At 36.4% G+C, this 16,642-nt stretch overlaps 1 protein-coding gene across 4 annotated transcripts in view; it reads right to left on the bottom strand.

The window, feature by feature from the left end:
• Window positions 1-16,642, bottom strand: part of MAP3K4 (mitogen-activated protein kinase kinase kinase 4) — a 110,773-nt gene that overhangs the window by 83,508 nt on the left and 10,623 nt on the right. The window lies entirely within an intron of this gene.

The following is a 16,642-nucleotide window of genomic DNA, read 5'->3' as shown; positions in this document are numbered from 1 at the left end:
TGATTGGCACTCCTTAAAACTATTAAAGTCTTCAAAAACAAGGTGAGAAAGAGCTAAGAAGACGTGACTACATGTGATGGGATATCCTGGATGGGGTCTAGAACTGGGAAAAGAACATTAGGGGAAAATGAACAAAATCTGAATAAAGCACAGAATTTAGTAAAGAATATCGCATCGATACTGGTTCACTAGTTGTGACAAATGTACACAGTGAGATTTAACAAAAGAAGAAATGAGGCACTATCTTTGCAATTGTCTCTAAACTATTCTACAATAAAAATTATTTTAGAATTAATTAGTTACCTTAATAATGTTGTATGGGACAGTTACATGATAATGCTGAATAAATGACATTACTGTACAGATACAAAAGACTAAGAACCAGGACTAAATGAAATTTTTAGTATTATTTTAAGCAATTCTTTATCAATATAACTGATGACTGTGGTTGTAAAAAAATTTCAAATAATAGGTGAAGAAATGCCACTTAAATTAGTAACTTCCAAAATGGGGATATGCATCATATTTCTATTTGTTTTTAATCAGCTGTATAATCTGTTACATAGCAATGAACAATTTCCATTCTAACAGTGTAACTTATGCTACCACTGGATCCTGAGTTCTGACCATTTACCAGGCACTATGCTAACTATCTTACATAATTTCACTTAATCTTTGACAGAGCCTTATGAATCCATTTTAGGATTATTTGCCCAGAGGGCCAATTCTCATTGATGATGAGAGGTATTCATCATCAAATACCTATTATACACTAGGTAGTCAATTAGGCACTTTACAAATGTTAACTCATTTAACCTTCCTGATGACCCCCAAAGGTACTATGGATATCTCTAATGTATATAATAGAAAAAACAGTTGCAAAGGTAACTTGTGTGCTCAGGTGGAAAAGACCTGGGCCAGAACTGGAGTCCTGGTCTACCTCCACAGCACAGACCCCTCGCACCCCAAGCTTGGTTGCTGGGATGTCGGCCCCTTCCTGGTGGCAGACACGGAAAATTACTCTCCCTATAGAAGGATGTCCCTACCAGCTGGAGAAAGAGCATGGGAACAGCTCAGAGACTAGCTCTCTGCTCAGCTGCAGGACTCACATCTTTGCTGAAGTCTTTTAACCACTCCACATCTAAATTTCCTCGCCTATAAATAAAGGTGTTAGCCTAGCTAAAATATTGAGTCTCAATTAGCCTGGGGACACAGTATGACTACAATTTAAATGAAAAAAAGAAAAAGTGAGGGTTTTTCTTGCCCTTATTTCTGCATATAAAATAAAAGGCCTACCTCAAATCCTCTCTTTCAGGTAGCTATTCACCTTCTCTACCACGTCTAAGAATTACACCCTGTCCCCCCGTGGAACACTAATATATACTGGTCCTCTAACAGAGCATTCCTCAGATCAGGCTAGTGTTTTCATTCACTTTGTGTAAACCTGTGTGTGTTTTTGTCTAAAAAAGAGCATAGAGGGACAGAAAAACAAGCCTTTTAAATCAGAGAACAATATTTTGAAATTAGCAACTTTTTTCATTCAGAACAGGATTTTGTATAAGAGATGTGACAGGGGACAATACAAAAATTTAAATGTATATTATTTTATTCTTTGTTTTTGTTTGTTTCTCAGGTCTTTGTTTTAGTGATTGGTTTATTTAGAGTTAAAAATACCCATTAACTGGTACTTTACTGTGTGTGTAGGTGTGTCAATGACACAATTAGCTCCTCCAAGACAATAACTGCGTCACTCATTCAACAATGACCCTCCTGGAAAGTGCTGTGCTAGGAGCTGGCAAAAAATACATCACTGAACGAGAAAGTCACCATTCTTGCCTCCTCCAAGCTTTCAGTCTATAGAAAGAACTAGATATACAGCACACGAGTATAGACCCCCAAGTCTTTAGAGTGTAGCGCTCAGTAAGACTATCAAAGATTACAGAGTATGCTGGTAGACAGGACCGAGCCTTGAGAACTGGGAGGAGGAGAACAAGGCGGCCTCTGAGATTCGAGAGCTCTGAAGGCATGACTGGAAGGAGGAGAGGAGACACAGGTGACACAGAAGAGGGCAGAGCTCAGCGGAGTTGCTGAAAACTACAACGCCCAGAGCAGAGTGAGCAGAGCAAACGTGCGCCCCCGGGAACAGGCAGCCAGCCAACCACGCTGCCCCCTTGTCCCGACAGAAAAGTGCCGCTGGATGGGCACTAAGTAGGGGACAGTCGTGAGAGAACCTACCTTTCTCTTCTCGGTGTCTACCCTATCACCATCCGCTACTGGACAGGCAGACACAGAGGCACGGTTCTCTAACGCCATGCAGACTTTTTCACACACAGGCTATTCACACACTACTCAGTCTCAAAGTCAATCGAAACAACTCTTCTGTCTATACTATTTTAATAAGCAAGATCAACTCATTGGTTAGGGGCCAAAAGAGAAAAAAAAAACTTGTTCACCTGAGAGAAACAATGCCTGTAGGGATTATGAAATCCTTAGAAATGGCACATTAACAACAATTAAAGCACTACCCAACACCAAAGATGTAATTAAAGATTTACACACACACAAAGTTGTCTCGTGAAAAATATAACTTTCTCCTAATTAAAAACTATGTAAACTAGGAAAAAAATTAAATGAGTCTAAAACAATTTTAGGAGACAAAAAAATAAAAGCTCCTATTTTTAATTATATAGCTTTCTTCACTCAAGGGAACATAATTGGTAACTGTGGTTGAATATATAAGGCCAACGTGAAATTTACTGGAAATGTGCGACCTAAAAGTCCTGTGTATGCCAAAAATAAACACCACCTACAGCTTCAGAAAGAAATGTCTCACAGTATACAATTAAATGCAACATGTACAAAAAAAAATAGGAAAAGCCAAAAAAAAAAAGTTAACACATCAAATCTATATTACTTTATACTTCAACCACCAGACCATGAATCCCTGAACAATGAATGTAAATTTTTATTATGTGCATTTTTCAGGGGAGTCAAGAGTTCACAGTTTTCATCAGATTCTCAAATGCAATCTATGACCCAAAAAAGGTAGAGAAGCAATGACCTAGACAATATTTACCACACATCTAGCAGGGTTCTCTTCAAAATCCCTCATCCTGACATGTATTAGACACTCAAAGGATAAAGGTTTCAGATGCATAACTAATTCAAAATCAATATTCAATCTACAAGGTCACTTCCACAGTAGCCAAGAAGAGAGACAAATCCCTTCCCAACCACAAATACTGGCTTCACAAAAAACACACTTAAAAATCACATGAATGTCATGAAGTGAACCAACTAATAAAATAATTTTCAATCTTTTTGACACACTTTTGTTGTACGTTTAGGATAACACAATCCTCCATACTCCCTGCAAAAGTGGTTAATTAAAATAAATTACATTTAATTTAGTAACAGTTAATTTAGGAATAAATAAATCCAAATAAATAAATAAATAAATTCTTAAACGGTTCATAATCAAAGCAATAACTAAATACAATAGAGGCAAAGCCTTTGGGGAAAAAAAGATTTTAAGTAAGCATGGAATATAGTGGTTTGGTAAATGAGAAAAATGGAAAACATTTCATGTAATACAATACTAGAAATGTGAGAGAAGACACACAAGAATAAAGTTATTTATAAGACTGACAAGGGTAGAAACTATAGAAGAACAAAATTCAAGCAGTGATTTTTTTTCCAGTGATGGTTGTCTTTGTATTTATCTTTCCTGGGGCTTACCAAATTTTTTTGAATCAATGAGTTTATAGTGCCCAAATTTGAAACATTTACAGTTACTTAATTTTTTTTTTCAGTTTCCCCTCTTTCTTTCTTCTTTCAGGAACTCCAAGTACACATATGATGATGACTTGATATGTTCTCATGTTATCATTGTTCTGTACATTTTTCCTGGCCTTACTCTGTACTACATTTTGCATAGTTTCTGTTGCTATGTTCACAAGTTCAGTCATTTTTTTTTCTACAATGTCTAGTCTTTGGAAAATCCCATCTGGTGTATTTGTCATTTCAGATATTGTATTTTTTTCATCTTCAAAATTTCCATTTGGTCTTTTTTATATCTTTTTTTTTCCAATGTTCATGTTTCCCTTTAAATACCTGAATATAATTATAACTATATCAACAACTCTTTCTTCTACTTCTGTCATTTTTGAAATTTCTGGGATTGTTTCTATTGGCTGAAAGCTTCTCCTGGTTATAGGTCATCTTTTAGGGCTTACAGGCATGTCTAGTAATTTTTGGTTGGATGTTAGACATTATAATTTTATGCGGCTGAATGTCTACATTTTGCTGTTCTTTAAAAAGTATAGGAATTTTTTTTTTTAAACAAGCTATTATTATTTGCAATTCCACTTTATCCTTTCAAGATTTGTTTTCAAGCTTGCTTCGGGTAATTTCAGACATGCCTTTGCTCTAGGAACAGTTACCCCACTACTAAGATATGAATCTTCCAAATCTTTATCACATGTCCCAAGTGATCAACACAACAAAAACTTTCCACTTTGACCAGTGGAAATTCAAGACCCTTCAAGCCCCATGTGAGCTATAGCAACCTTTCAGCTCACAATTCCCCAATGGCTCTTTGCCTAACCTTGCAGAGCTTCTATTCTATACAAGTGCATCTTGCATTCAAAGACTCAAGGGGGCCTGCGTAGATTCTGGTACTCTTTTCAATATCATTCCTTCCTCTCTAGAATTCTGCCCTCAACTTCCAACTGCCTCAGTCTCCCTGAATTCCAATCTGCTCCTTCAATTCAAGAAGACCATTCTGCTTTGCCTGGGATTTAGACTGTACCACAGCCTGGAACACCTTATAGGCAGAAAAATCAAGGTAATTATAGGGCGCACTTTGTTTCCCTTGTCTCAGTGATGACAATCGGGTACAGTCTTATCATCCAATGTCTGAAAACACTTGTTCCATATTTAAGCTTATGCAAAAAATGATAGATAGACAGGTTTATTATATAGCACTAAAGACAATATATTTATAAATTTTTAATTTAAAAATTGCTCTAGATTTTTTTAGTGTCATAATGAAATGATACACTATCTATCTATAACATATATAAAGAGAAGCAATGAATGACTTTCAAAGTGACTAACTCCACAGTCTAGCTAAAGTATTTTATGATAGAATCATATAGCAATTACTTTAGGAAACAAAGAAGAGGGAAAATTTTGTTTACAGACAAAAATAATACAGAAAGGCAAACATCATCTCATCTTAAAGGTTAAAACATTTACAAATAGTCAAATCCAACCAATTTATTTTGTAGCAATTAAAACGCTCCCAGTTTCTACAATTTATATAAGATCAGAAAGATTCTTCATAGACCTCTAATTTTTAAAAAGGAATACAGAAGATCTAAACCTTCAGACTTAAAAGACAAAGCTGGTTATCACTTAAATATACAAATATACAAAAAATGACATACTTCTCAACTATAGATGGTACCAGAATACCAAACAAATATGTAGCATTTTTGACAGGTCCTTGATTGGGCTCATCAGAAAAACTATAAATAGTTTTATTACTCTAAGTTCTCCTGCCGAGGGAGAAAAAAATGATTAACAGAAACAAAATGCCACTAAATTTTTGTGACTACTTAAAATCACCCAAACAAAAGTTCTAATATATTAATACAAGAAGCCACTCAATTTCTGAAAGCTTACATTTAAGTATACAAATATATACCTCTCCTGCAAGAATAATTTTAATTATATTGAGTCTCAATACTTCTTTACAGCTTAATATTGTGTTGGTTAATCACTAAAACCTTTGCTGATGCCTTTTTCCTTATCTATGATTCTTTCCTCAGTGCATACACGACCTTTAAAAAGCAACCTACTCCCATGATATACTTCATTACTAGAAACTTATTGACAGGAATAATAAGGAACTGAGTATAAAATATACTGAAAATGTGTTAGCTACAGTTGGGAAAGTATTTAGAGATACCAATTTACCAATCAAATTGAAATTGAACTATTTACTCTAAACCATCCCTGAAATAAATGCTCACTAAAAATTACTATATCCTAAGCACTATTCTAGACACAGGGATATAAGGAGTTAAAAAAATAAAGACAACCAAAACAATCCTAGAAAAGACTAAAGTTGAAGGACTCGCCTTCCTGACTTCCCCTTGCAATTATTATAAAAGTTAACAACAATCAAGATACTGTGATTATCGCATACAACAGATACATAAATCAATGGAACAGAACTGAGAGTGCAGATATAAACCTACGCCTATGATCAAATGATTTTTGACAAGGTGCCTAGACTATTCAATGGGAAAAGAAGAGTCTTCTCAGCAAATGAAGCTGGGATAATCGGGTAGCTACACACGAAAGGATGAAGTTGGACCCTTAACTCACACTACATACAAATATCAATTTAAAACTTGATGGGATGAGCACTGGGTGTTATACTATATGTTGGCAAACCGAACTCCAATAAAAAAAAATATATACAAAAAAATAAAATAAATGGATCAAAGACCTAAACGTAAGATCTAAAATTATAAAACTCTTAAGCAAAAGCAGAAGTAAATCTGTAAGGCCTCAGATTTGGCAATGGATTCTTAGATATGACCCAAAAATATGAGCAACAAAGGACAAAATAAAGTTGGACTTCCTCAAAATTTAAAATGTTTGTGCATCAAAGAATACTATCAAGAATGTGAAAAAGACAACCCACAGAATGAGAGAAATATTTGCAAGTCATGTATCTGGATAAGGGACCTATCAAGAATACACAAAGAACTCTCATAACCCAATAATAAAAAGACGGATAACCCAAGGGCACCTGGGTAGCTCAGATGGTTAAGTGTCTCAGATGGTCCTAGGATCAAAACCCCACATGGGGCCCCCTGCTCAGCAGGAAGCCTGATTCTCCCTCTCTCTCCCCTTTTCATGCTTGCTCTGTCTCTCTCTCTGTCTCAAATAAATTTAAAAAAAAAAAAAAAAAAGACCGATAACCCAATTTAAAAAAGGAGAAAGGATCTGACTGGACACTTCTTCAAAGATATATAAATGGCTAACAAGCATCTGAAAGAATGCTCACCATTGTTAGGAAAATGCAAATCAAAACCATAAGATAGCACTTGACACCCATTAGGATGGTTATCAACAAATAAAATAATTACAACTGTGGGCAAAGATATGAAGAAATCAGAACTCTCACACACTGCTGGTGGAAATGTCAAAAGGTGCAGTCACACTGGAAAACATACAATGGAGCATTTGCAACCCTAGGTATATATCCAAGAAAAACGAAAACATGTGTCCACACAAACATTTGTGCACAAATATTTATGGCAGCATGATTCATAATGGCCAAAAGGCAGAGACAACTCAATGTCTATTGAATGATGAATAGATAAACAAACAGTAGTACTTCCATTAAAGAGAATATTATTCAGCCATATAAATTAAGACTGATACATGGTACAACATGGGTGAAACTTGAAAACATTAGCTACATGAAAAAAGTCAGTCACTAAAAACCACATTATACCATTCAATTTATATACAATGTTCAAAATAGGCAAATATAGAGAGAGAAGGCAGATCAATGGTTACTCAGGACTGGGAGGCATGGGGATTTGAAGATTGCAATAGCTAAAGACTGTAAGGTTTCTTTTTGAGGTGATTATAATGCTCTAAATTTCACTGTAGCAGTGGTTACATATATATTCACAGATGTATTAAACTGTGAATGTATCTGAACCAATTGATCTGGACACTTCAAATGGGTGAATTATATGGTCTATGAATTATATCTCAATAAAGTTACTTTATCTTTGCTGCTGCTGCTTTTTTTGTTCTTGCTGGGGAGTGAGGGTGGAATGTGGGGATGATGACACCTGGACATGAGCCAGAGACTTCCTGATGCGCAGAAAACTTTTATTTATTTATTTGTTTGTTTGTTTATTTATTTTGCAGAAAACTATTTAAAAAGAAAACAATAAAAGCAAGATTCTTACTCCTATAGTTCTCTTATGCTCCGTGAAAATTCCAATTCCGGTTAGAGTCCTTTCTGATAACTTGGAGATACAATGCTTCTGATAGTCCAGAATTCAAATACATACTTTAAGGTTAGTACAACGTTTTAGCACCTAAAACAAAGAAAGGTTATCTCATTCATTTTTTTTTTAAGTGCTATTATTAAAGCCCAGGGACAGGACCCATGGGCAGAAAGAGTTGTCTTACTTGTTCATTTCTCAAAGAAATTGTGAATAGCAATAAATTTAGAAAACAGTACAATACAGATCTCCAATGACCAAATTAACTCATTTTAGTCACCTATTATTCAAATTTTAAAACAAAACAAAAAAAATAAAAAAGCACTAACAAACTAGCAGGATCTGAAAAGAAGGCAATCTTATGTCTGCCTAAAACAAGGGGAAATAGGGATCTTATGACAGGTTCTAAATTAACTCTCACTCAAATATCATTTCCAGGAACAAAGCTCTTACCAGATATGTAAGATATAGTACTAGTGATGCAAAAAGCAGTAGCCTAAAAGAAAGGGCACTCCTTTGTCTTTTATTCACTAATTCTCAGAAAATAAGAGCATACAGTGAATCCAGGGGAAAAGGTGCCAAGAACCAGTGAAATCATTAAAGTCACGTCAGTGATAATTCATTGAATTTAACTCTTATTCATTCTACCAAATGAAAATTACTCAGGACGTACTATGTGCACAGCTACTGGGATAAGATTTACAATGACACAAAAATACATAAATCATTATAAGCTCCCTTACAGTTTACAGTATATGTAAACTATTGTGTTTTTCCATAAAGTATTATAGAAAATGATATTATACGATATTTTTTCAGAAAATGGGTCTGAAATTATATTCCCTTAATCACATGTGTTGGACTTTCTAGCTTTAATGAAAGAAAACTTTAAAAAAAAAAAGATTTAACTATGTAAACATTTAAAACTTCAATATATTAAAAAAAACTAAGTCATACTGAAAGCTCAAATGGAGGAAAAAACCCACTGTCCTTAATTTGTAAGTAGCTCACTAAATCTGTCATGAAAAACACTAACACACCAAACAGGAAAATAAGCAAGGAATGAGAAAAGATAATTCACAAAATAAATTTAAATAGCAATAAAACATGAAAACAGTTCCACCTACGCTGATAACCAGACACTCAAAACAAGATAACCTTTTCTGACCTATTAAATTAGCCAAGACTTTTTCTAATACTCAAAGCTACAAAGAGTATAGTACTGTAAGCACTACTTGTGGCCTATTACACATCATACATTTGTAGTCTTTCCAGAAGCAAATGTTTAACAATAGATACTAAAATTCTTAAGTGTTCAAACTCCTTTTGAATTCTACATTCAGAAAATAATTTTACAAGAGCACCCAGAAGAGCAGAGTTGTGTACTAAATGGTTCACTGCAGTATTATCTAAAACAGTAGGAAAGTGGTAATAACTTAGTTTATGGTATAACCATAAAAGGGAAAATAATAGAGCCATTAAAAAATGATATTTTAATATTTTTACCGAAATGGCAAATGTTCACAATACATTCAGCTACTATAACATGCCCATCTCAGCCTAAAGAGATCTCTTTCCACTCCTGCATAATTTACTTGGCAATTAATCATTCTTGTTGTATCTCTTATTGCTATTACAAACTATGATTAAGATCCTTCACCATGTCCTTTCCACATCTATGCCTACAGACATACTACATAACATAGAGAACCAAAGACTCTAAAATACAACAAATATGGATGGGTTCTGGCTCCAGGTGTTCTGAAAATGAAAGTCTCATTTTCCTCATCCAAAAAATGCACATGTATTTTACAAGCTTCTTGTAATTGTTATATAAAACAAATGTTACACCACTTGAACGATGGCACACAAGTAGATGACAAATGCAAATCTATTACCATTTCTCCACCAGACCACGAATTATCAAATTTCCATTACCTTATCTGTTCTCCTTAACTAGATTATAAATTCCTTAAAGACAGGGCAAGTATTACGTTATGCTTATGTGTAATAAAAGTATTACTTGCCTGGAGGAATATGGGTACATTCATAAGATGAGTACCTTCTGAAATGACTCAACTAGAAAAGGGAGGAACAAACAGCTGACAGAGAGGAACCAATCTTGGCAACGACAAGAAGCTGAGGAAGAAGATGGTCAGTGTGAATGGAGATTCCAAACTCTAAGAGGCAAGGGGCTCAGGAGCTCCATTTGGCCCAAACCTCCAGCTTAGGCCTAAAATTTGGCTATTGATGAATGGCAAATTTGTGTGGGGATGCAGTGTGAGGTCTCTTCACAAATTGGATTTATTTATTTTTCTTTTTTTCTTTTTTTTTTTTCTTTTTTATTTATGATAGTCGCACAGAGAGAGAGAGAGAGAGACAGACAGACAGACAGGCAGAGGGAGAAGCTGGCTCCATGCACCGGGAGCCCGACGTGGGATTCGATCCCGGGTCTCCAGGACCGCGCGCGCCCTGGGCCAAAGGCAGGCGCTAAACCACTGCACCACCCAGGGATCCCCCACAAATTGGATTTAATTGAAACTTGTAGCCTTCCTAATTCTGCTAAATCTAAAGGTGGGGAGACCTCCAACTCAGAAAGCTCTCTGGGCCTGGTCACTAAGCCAAGTCATGTCTTTACTTTATCCACCACAGCAGCCCCATGGCCTGGCCTGCCCATGCCTGACACCTGGTAGGTACTTCAGTTACAAGCTGGTCTCACTGGAAATGAATATATGGTACAAGAGACTTAATAGCTAAGATGGGATGAAGTCACACACTACTATGACTACCAGTCACCACAGTTAAGGTGGAGTTTTTAAATTTCTTTCACAGAGTCAAGCTAATGAATCTCCCTTTTTAGTAATCATTCCTCAATACACACATACTCCTTTTGGTTTTCTGTTAAATAACACCTGGATATTCAAAGAGCCAAGTGCTTTTTACAAAGTAAAAAGTCAGCTTTGAGGTTGAACTTCACGGCAAATACTTCTGATGCTTCCAGAAGTATTTCCCCAAGTTATTCTGACATCCTACTTCATCAGATACATGAATGTAATCAAACAATTTCTAAGTTATTTTAGTTCAAGATGTGATTTCCAAAATTAAATGTGTGATTAGTGGCGGGGAGGGTGTGTTGAAAGGCAACCAATAAGGGGCTGTTACCATTTTGCCTTGCCAAGGAAAGATATAGAAGATATTTAAAATCTACTGCCACCATCATCTTCAAAAACAATTTAGCCCTGGAAAATAAGTTTAATTTTATTTTTTTTTAAATCACTACTCTGTTATTTTATCAATTTACTGCAGGCTGATAACTTGAGAACCTGTCTGGGAACCTCTCATTAAAGGAGTTTATTTGATGTATGCTGCCAAAGAAACTTTCCTGAAAAGCATTTTTCTTTATAATTCTTCATAAGACTTTCCTTCTATAAGCCCATCAGGACGATGACTGCTACTATGAGTTGGGAAGCATGTCTCTACCCACCTCTTCTCCCTTCTTTGCATCTCTACCTCCCGCTGCTGACACTATCACCCTCCTCTTTGGGGTCCTCCTCATTTACCCACTCTCCTGCAAGCACTCCTAGAATTACACACCCATGAAGTATCTAAGCAAAAGCATCAAAGTGTTAGAGTTCTCACTTAGGTGGCTGTCTTAGGATCCTCTAAGGATCATCCACTCCAAACGCACAAGGAGTAAGAGGCACAAAAAGCATAATCAAAGCCACACAAAAGAACCTCAGTGCAACAGCCTTCAATGCAAATATCTCAAAAGTTCCAGAGCAGAGAATTCAAAGTTTCAGAAAATGCTTTCTATCAGACACCTATATGTGGCAAGATACATTCATCTTTTTTTAAACTTTCCAAATAAACTGTTAGTGGTTGAGTACTTAACAAAGATTAATGACAGTAGATACAGCAAAGTGATTAGTGATACAATCCTAAGCCCAGATTCAATAGTACTGTCACACTTATCTACTCAAAATAAAGGGGTAAGCAATTACACAATTAACTTAGATGGGCTATGGACTAAGTAGGAAAAAGAAATTTAACGGATCAAAATGACTTTTATTTAAAGTGAACTATTTAGGGGCATCCTGGGTGGCTTAGTCAGTTAAGCAGCCTGCCTCTTGATTTCAGCTCAGGTCATGATCACAGGGTCATGAGATCAAGCTCTGCCTCAGGTTCCATGCTGGGCATGGAGCTTGCTTGAGATTTTCTCTCTCCCTCTCCCCAACCCCTTTCTCTTTCTCTCTTAAAAGAAAACCAAAGTAAACATTTTAAAGCTATCTGAAAAAAAAATACATATTTAACCTAAGAAATGTGAAAAAAAGAAAGCTTAAAATAAAGATAATTTCTAATCAAGTATCACTTGAGTCTAGTTATCAAATACTACTTGAGACTATTTACTATGCAACTGCTTTAAGAAATGTTTTTGTAGGGGGATCCCTGGGTGGCTCAGCGGTTTGGCGCCTGCCTTTGGCCCAGGGCGCAATCCCGGAGTCCCGGGATCGAGTCCCACGTCAGGCTCCTGGCATGGAGCCTGCTTCTCCCTCCTCCTGTGTCTCTGCCTCTCTCTCTATGTCTATCATAAATAAATAAATCTTAAAAAAAAAAAAAGAGATGTTTTTGTAACAGGTCATAACATACCAAAAAGTACTACAAGGATATAGCCTTATGAGGTCCCAATACATCCACATACAAATGTATTCATTCATTTACCAAACACATTCCGGGCATCTCATGTAGTAGACTTAGTACTAGACACTTCATGAATAAAAAGGTCTAAGATGATAGCTACTACCCTCAAGTAATTCACAGACAAGAAGAAAGATATATGAACAATTTTTAAAATACAATGGGAAGAAATGTAAGTAAGTAACTGACATAAGAGTGTTCAGGGGCGCCTGGGCAGCTCAGTTAAGCATCCGACTCTTGGTTTCTGCTCAGGTCATGATCTCAGGATTGTGGGATTGAGTCCTGTGTCAGGCAGGCTCCATGCTCAGCAAAGAGTCTGCTTGTCCCTCTTCTCTTCCTCTGCCCTTTCCCCCACTCACGCATGTGCTCTCTCTGTAAAATAAATTAAATCTTTAAAAATAATTAAAAAAAAGATTGTTCAACCTCACAAGTAACCAAACCATTGGCGAAAACCTACAAATTACTGTAATGGCAAGAAAATTAACACAAATTTTCTGAAAAGCATTTGGCAATATTAAGTCAAAGATCTCTAAAATTATACAAACTTCAAAAAGATGGAAGCAACCCTGGTGTTAGTGGACAGACGAACGGATACACAACATGTGGTATATTCATACAATGGGATATTATTCGGCCGTAAGAAGGAAATCCTGCCATGCGACAACGTGGATGAAGCTTGAGGACATTCTGCTAAGCCAGCCTGTCACAAAAAGACAAATACTGTATGATCCTACTTACATGAGGTGCCTAAAATAGGCAAACAGACTAGAAAGTAGAATGGGCATCACCAGGGGCTGGAGGGGAGGGGGAAGTCACTTGTACAAGATGAAGAGTTCTAGAGACCTGATGCCCAATAGTGTGAATGAATGTACTTAAAACAGTACCGGGCACCCCGGGTGGGTCAGCAGTTTAGCACCGCCTTCAGCCCAGGGCCTGATCCTGGAGACCCGGGATCGAGTCCCACATCGGGCTCCCTGCATGGAGCCTGATTCTCCCTCTGCCTGTGTTTCTGCCTCTCTCTCTCTCTCTCTCTCTCTGTCTCTCATGAATAAATACATAAATAAATCTTTAAAAAAAAAAAAACACTACTGACCTGGACACTTAAAAATGATTACTATGGTTAAAAAACACTGAATACACTGATACATCTATACAAGAGAATATTTTACAGCAACAAGAATAAAAGCATCACTACTGCCCAAAACAAAAAAAACACATGAATCTACAAGTACCACACTGCATGAAAGCTGAAAAATATGAGCAGGGGGTCTGGGTAATAAGAAGAGGCAGAAAAGTGGCGGTGTGGGGGATTTCCAGGATGCTGCTCACGGTCTGCTTCTTCACACAGGTGATCTCTACAAGGGCACCTTCACTTCTGGACAATTTATCAGACTATTCATTTCATATACACACAAATAGCTGTGTTACATTATACAACAAAAAATATTATATAAAAATTTAAAATAAAACAACCTGAGGAACTTACCAGGTCCTGCCTAATTAGTCAACTAGTCTCTTTCATTTCTGTATTATCAAATTCTGCCAACAGCCTATATAGTTGCTTCCCCATTATAAAAAAATTCACTATGTAAAATTCTGTACTTAAAGAACAGTAGACTATAACTAAAAAAATATATACACATGCTCTTTGATACAGCAATTAAATTTTCAGAATCTTATCCTAATAAAACATCCTGGATGCACATGAAGATTGAGCTAAAAAAAATGCTCATAACTTTATAATAGCAAAAGAAATGGAAACACCCTGAAAGTCCAACAAAGGATTGGTTAAATTAATTAAGATCACAAACGGCTTCCTGGAATAGAAACATCAGAAAACAATCAGCGGGAGTCAGCACCCAGCTTGCTACGCAACAAAGGTTCCCACTGGTAGACTGAAATTATGCTAAATTTTATGTAATTAAAAATCACCACACCCCACTTTTTTCTACCCCATCCTACTTCCCTTTTATTCCTTGTGAATTTATCAGGATCTTGTGGAAGCCAGCAGCTTCTTCTGTATATATACTACCATATATATCACATTAAGTTTAAAAATAGAAAGAGTTGGGGGCAGCCCCGGTGGCGCAGCGGTTTAGCGCCGCCTGCAGCCCAGGGCGTGATCCCGGAGACCCGGGATCGAGTCCCACGTCAGGCTCTCTGTGTGGTGCCTGCTTCTCCCTCTGCCTGTGTCTCTGCCTCACTCTCTCTCTCTCTCTCTCTCTCTCTCTCTGTCTCTATGAATAAATAAAATAAAATCTTTAAAAAAAAAATAGAGTTGGGCACCTGGGTGAGTCAGTTGGTTAAGCGTTCAACTCTTGATTTCAATGATCCTCTGGATAGTGGAATACAGCCCCATGTCAGGCTTTGTGCTCAGTGTAGAGTCTGCCTAAGGTTCTCCCCATCTGCCCAGGCACCTGCTTGAGCTCTGACTCTCTCTTTCAAATAAATACAAATAAAATATTTTTTACAAAATAGCAAGAGTCAAGACCTCCCCATATTTCACTGACTTTAAAACATACATTTTTCCACATTTTAACATCTCTAATATTACACTGCTTCCTACAACTGATACAAAATGCACTGTGTCATAGTATAATTGCAATATTTTTTCCTTCATGATATATAAAATTATACTGCATCTTACAATCAAGGGCATCTTATATTTGATGAAATACTACTCTTTAAAAGCTCATTTCAAGAAATTAAATAGACAAACATTAGGCAGCTAAAAATGGCAGCTCTCTATTCAGGAGCAAAAGCACCAAAATAAGTATGAACCAGAGCAATTTTTTAAAAAGAGAAAAAACTTTCTTTAGTGTTTAAGAGTCTATAAAAATTATGTCCAGATATTCACAATTAAATAAACTACTTCAAACTATTCGGTGCAAACTATTCAGTGCAATATTATAAATAAAACACACAGTGAGCTGGGCACTTACACACATCTCTTGTGATAAATGTTCAATCTCATCTGAGCCCTGTGCTCCTGGATGAGAGCAAAGAGTAAGAAACCCTCACCCTTATGTGCTCCAAGCAATGACTAACCTGAAGGGCCACCATGTCCTTACATATGAGAAAATAAGACCCACCTCCATCTTCCTCCATGACTCCCATGTTTCATAAAATGAGTTTTCTCCCTCCTCTCTGAGACATTCTCCATTAATGAACATTCCCACACTGCCTCAATTGCCTTATTACTATGTCCTTTGTTATTTAAGAAAGCAAAAGTTTCTCAGTGTAGGAAAGGTCCTTCACAATCATGCTACTCCTAATATTTACTTTTAAAATCTTTACTGTCACTTTGGTCAAATATATATTTCAAATATCACTTTTGGATATTCCATAATCCTATCTTAACTGAAGTGTTCAAACTCCTGACAATTTTGATATTTTGCCTTCCCAAAATTAAATCCTTAAATGGTTTTTTTTTTTTTTTTTTAGACCTAAAACTGTCTTTTTTAGATTTCCCATGGGGGTCTTGGAAAATCACAAAGGATTTGTTTTCTCATGTTGCAAAAGGAGAGGTGCTAGAAATAATTTGGTTTATTTGATGTGTTACTATTGATGAGATACCAAATCAGAGCAGATGCTTAGATTAAATCTGTCTGGGCTAAGATGTCATAAATATTTCAAAAATGGTTTGCTGTACGAGAAGTTCCTACAGAACTGTCAATGCCTGCACTGTCCATTACACACTTGCATTTATCAGGGTGCTGGAGTTAACCTGTTGGATATTAGACAACAGCTATATTCTCAGGCATAATTGCATTATGTTTCCTATATTGTTCACTTAGTCACAACTGCTTAAATTTGAATCTAGGATCTTCTAGGCCAGTGGTTCTCAAGTAGAAATGGATTATCACCTATCTATGCAGCTTTATACACACACACAGAAGTTT

The sequence above is a fragment of the Canis aureus genome, chromosome 1, assembly GCF_053574225.1.
Source record: "Canis aureus isolate CA01 chromosome 1, VMU_Caureus_v.1.0, whole genome shotgun sequence".
NCBI lineage: Eukaryota > Metazoa > Chordata > Mammalia > Carnivora > Canidae > Canis > Canis aureus.
This window is presented reverse-complemented; position numbering and strand designations above follow the sequence as displayed.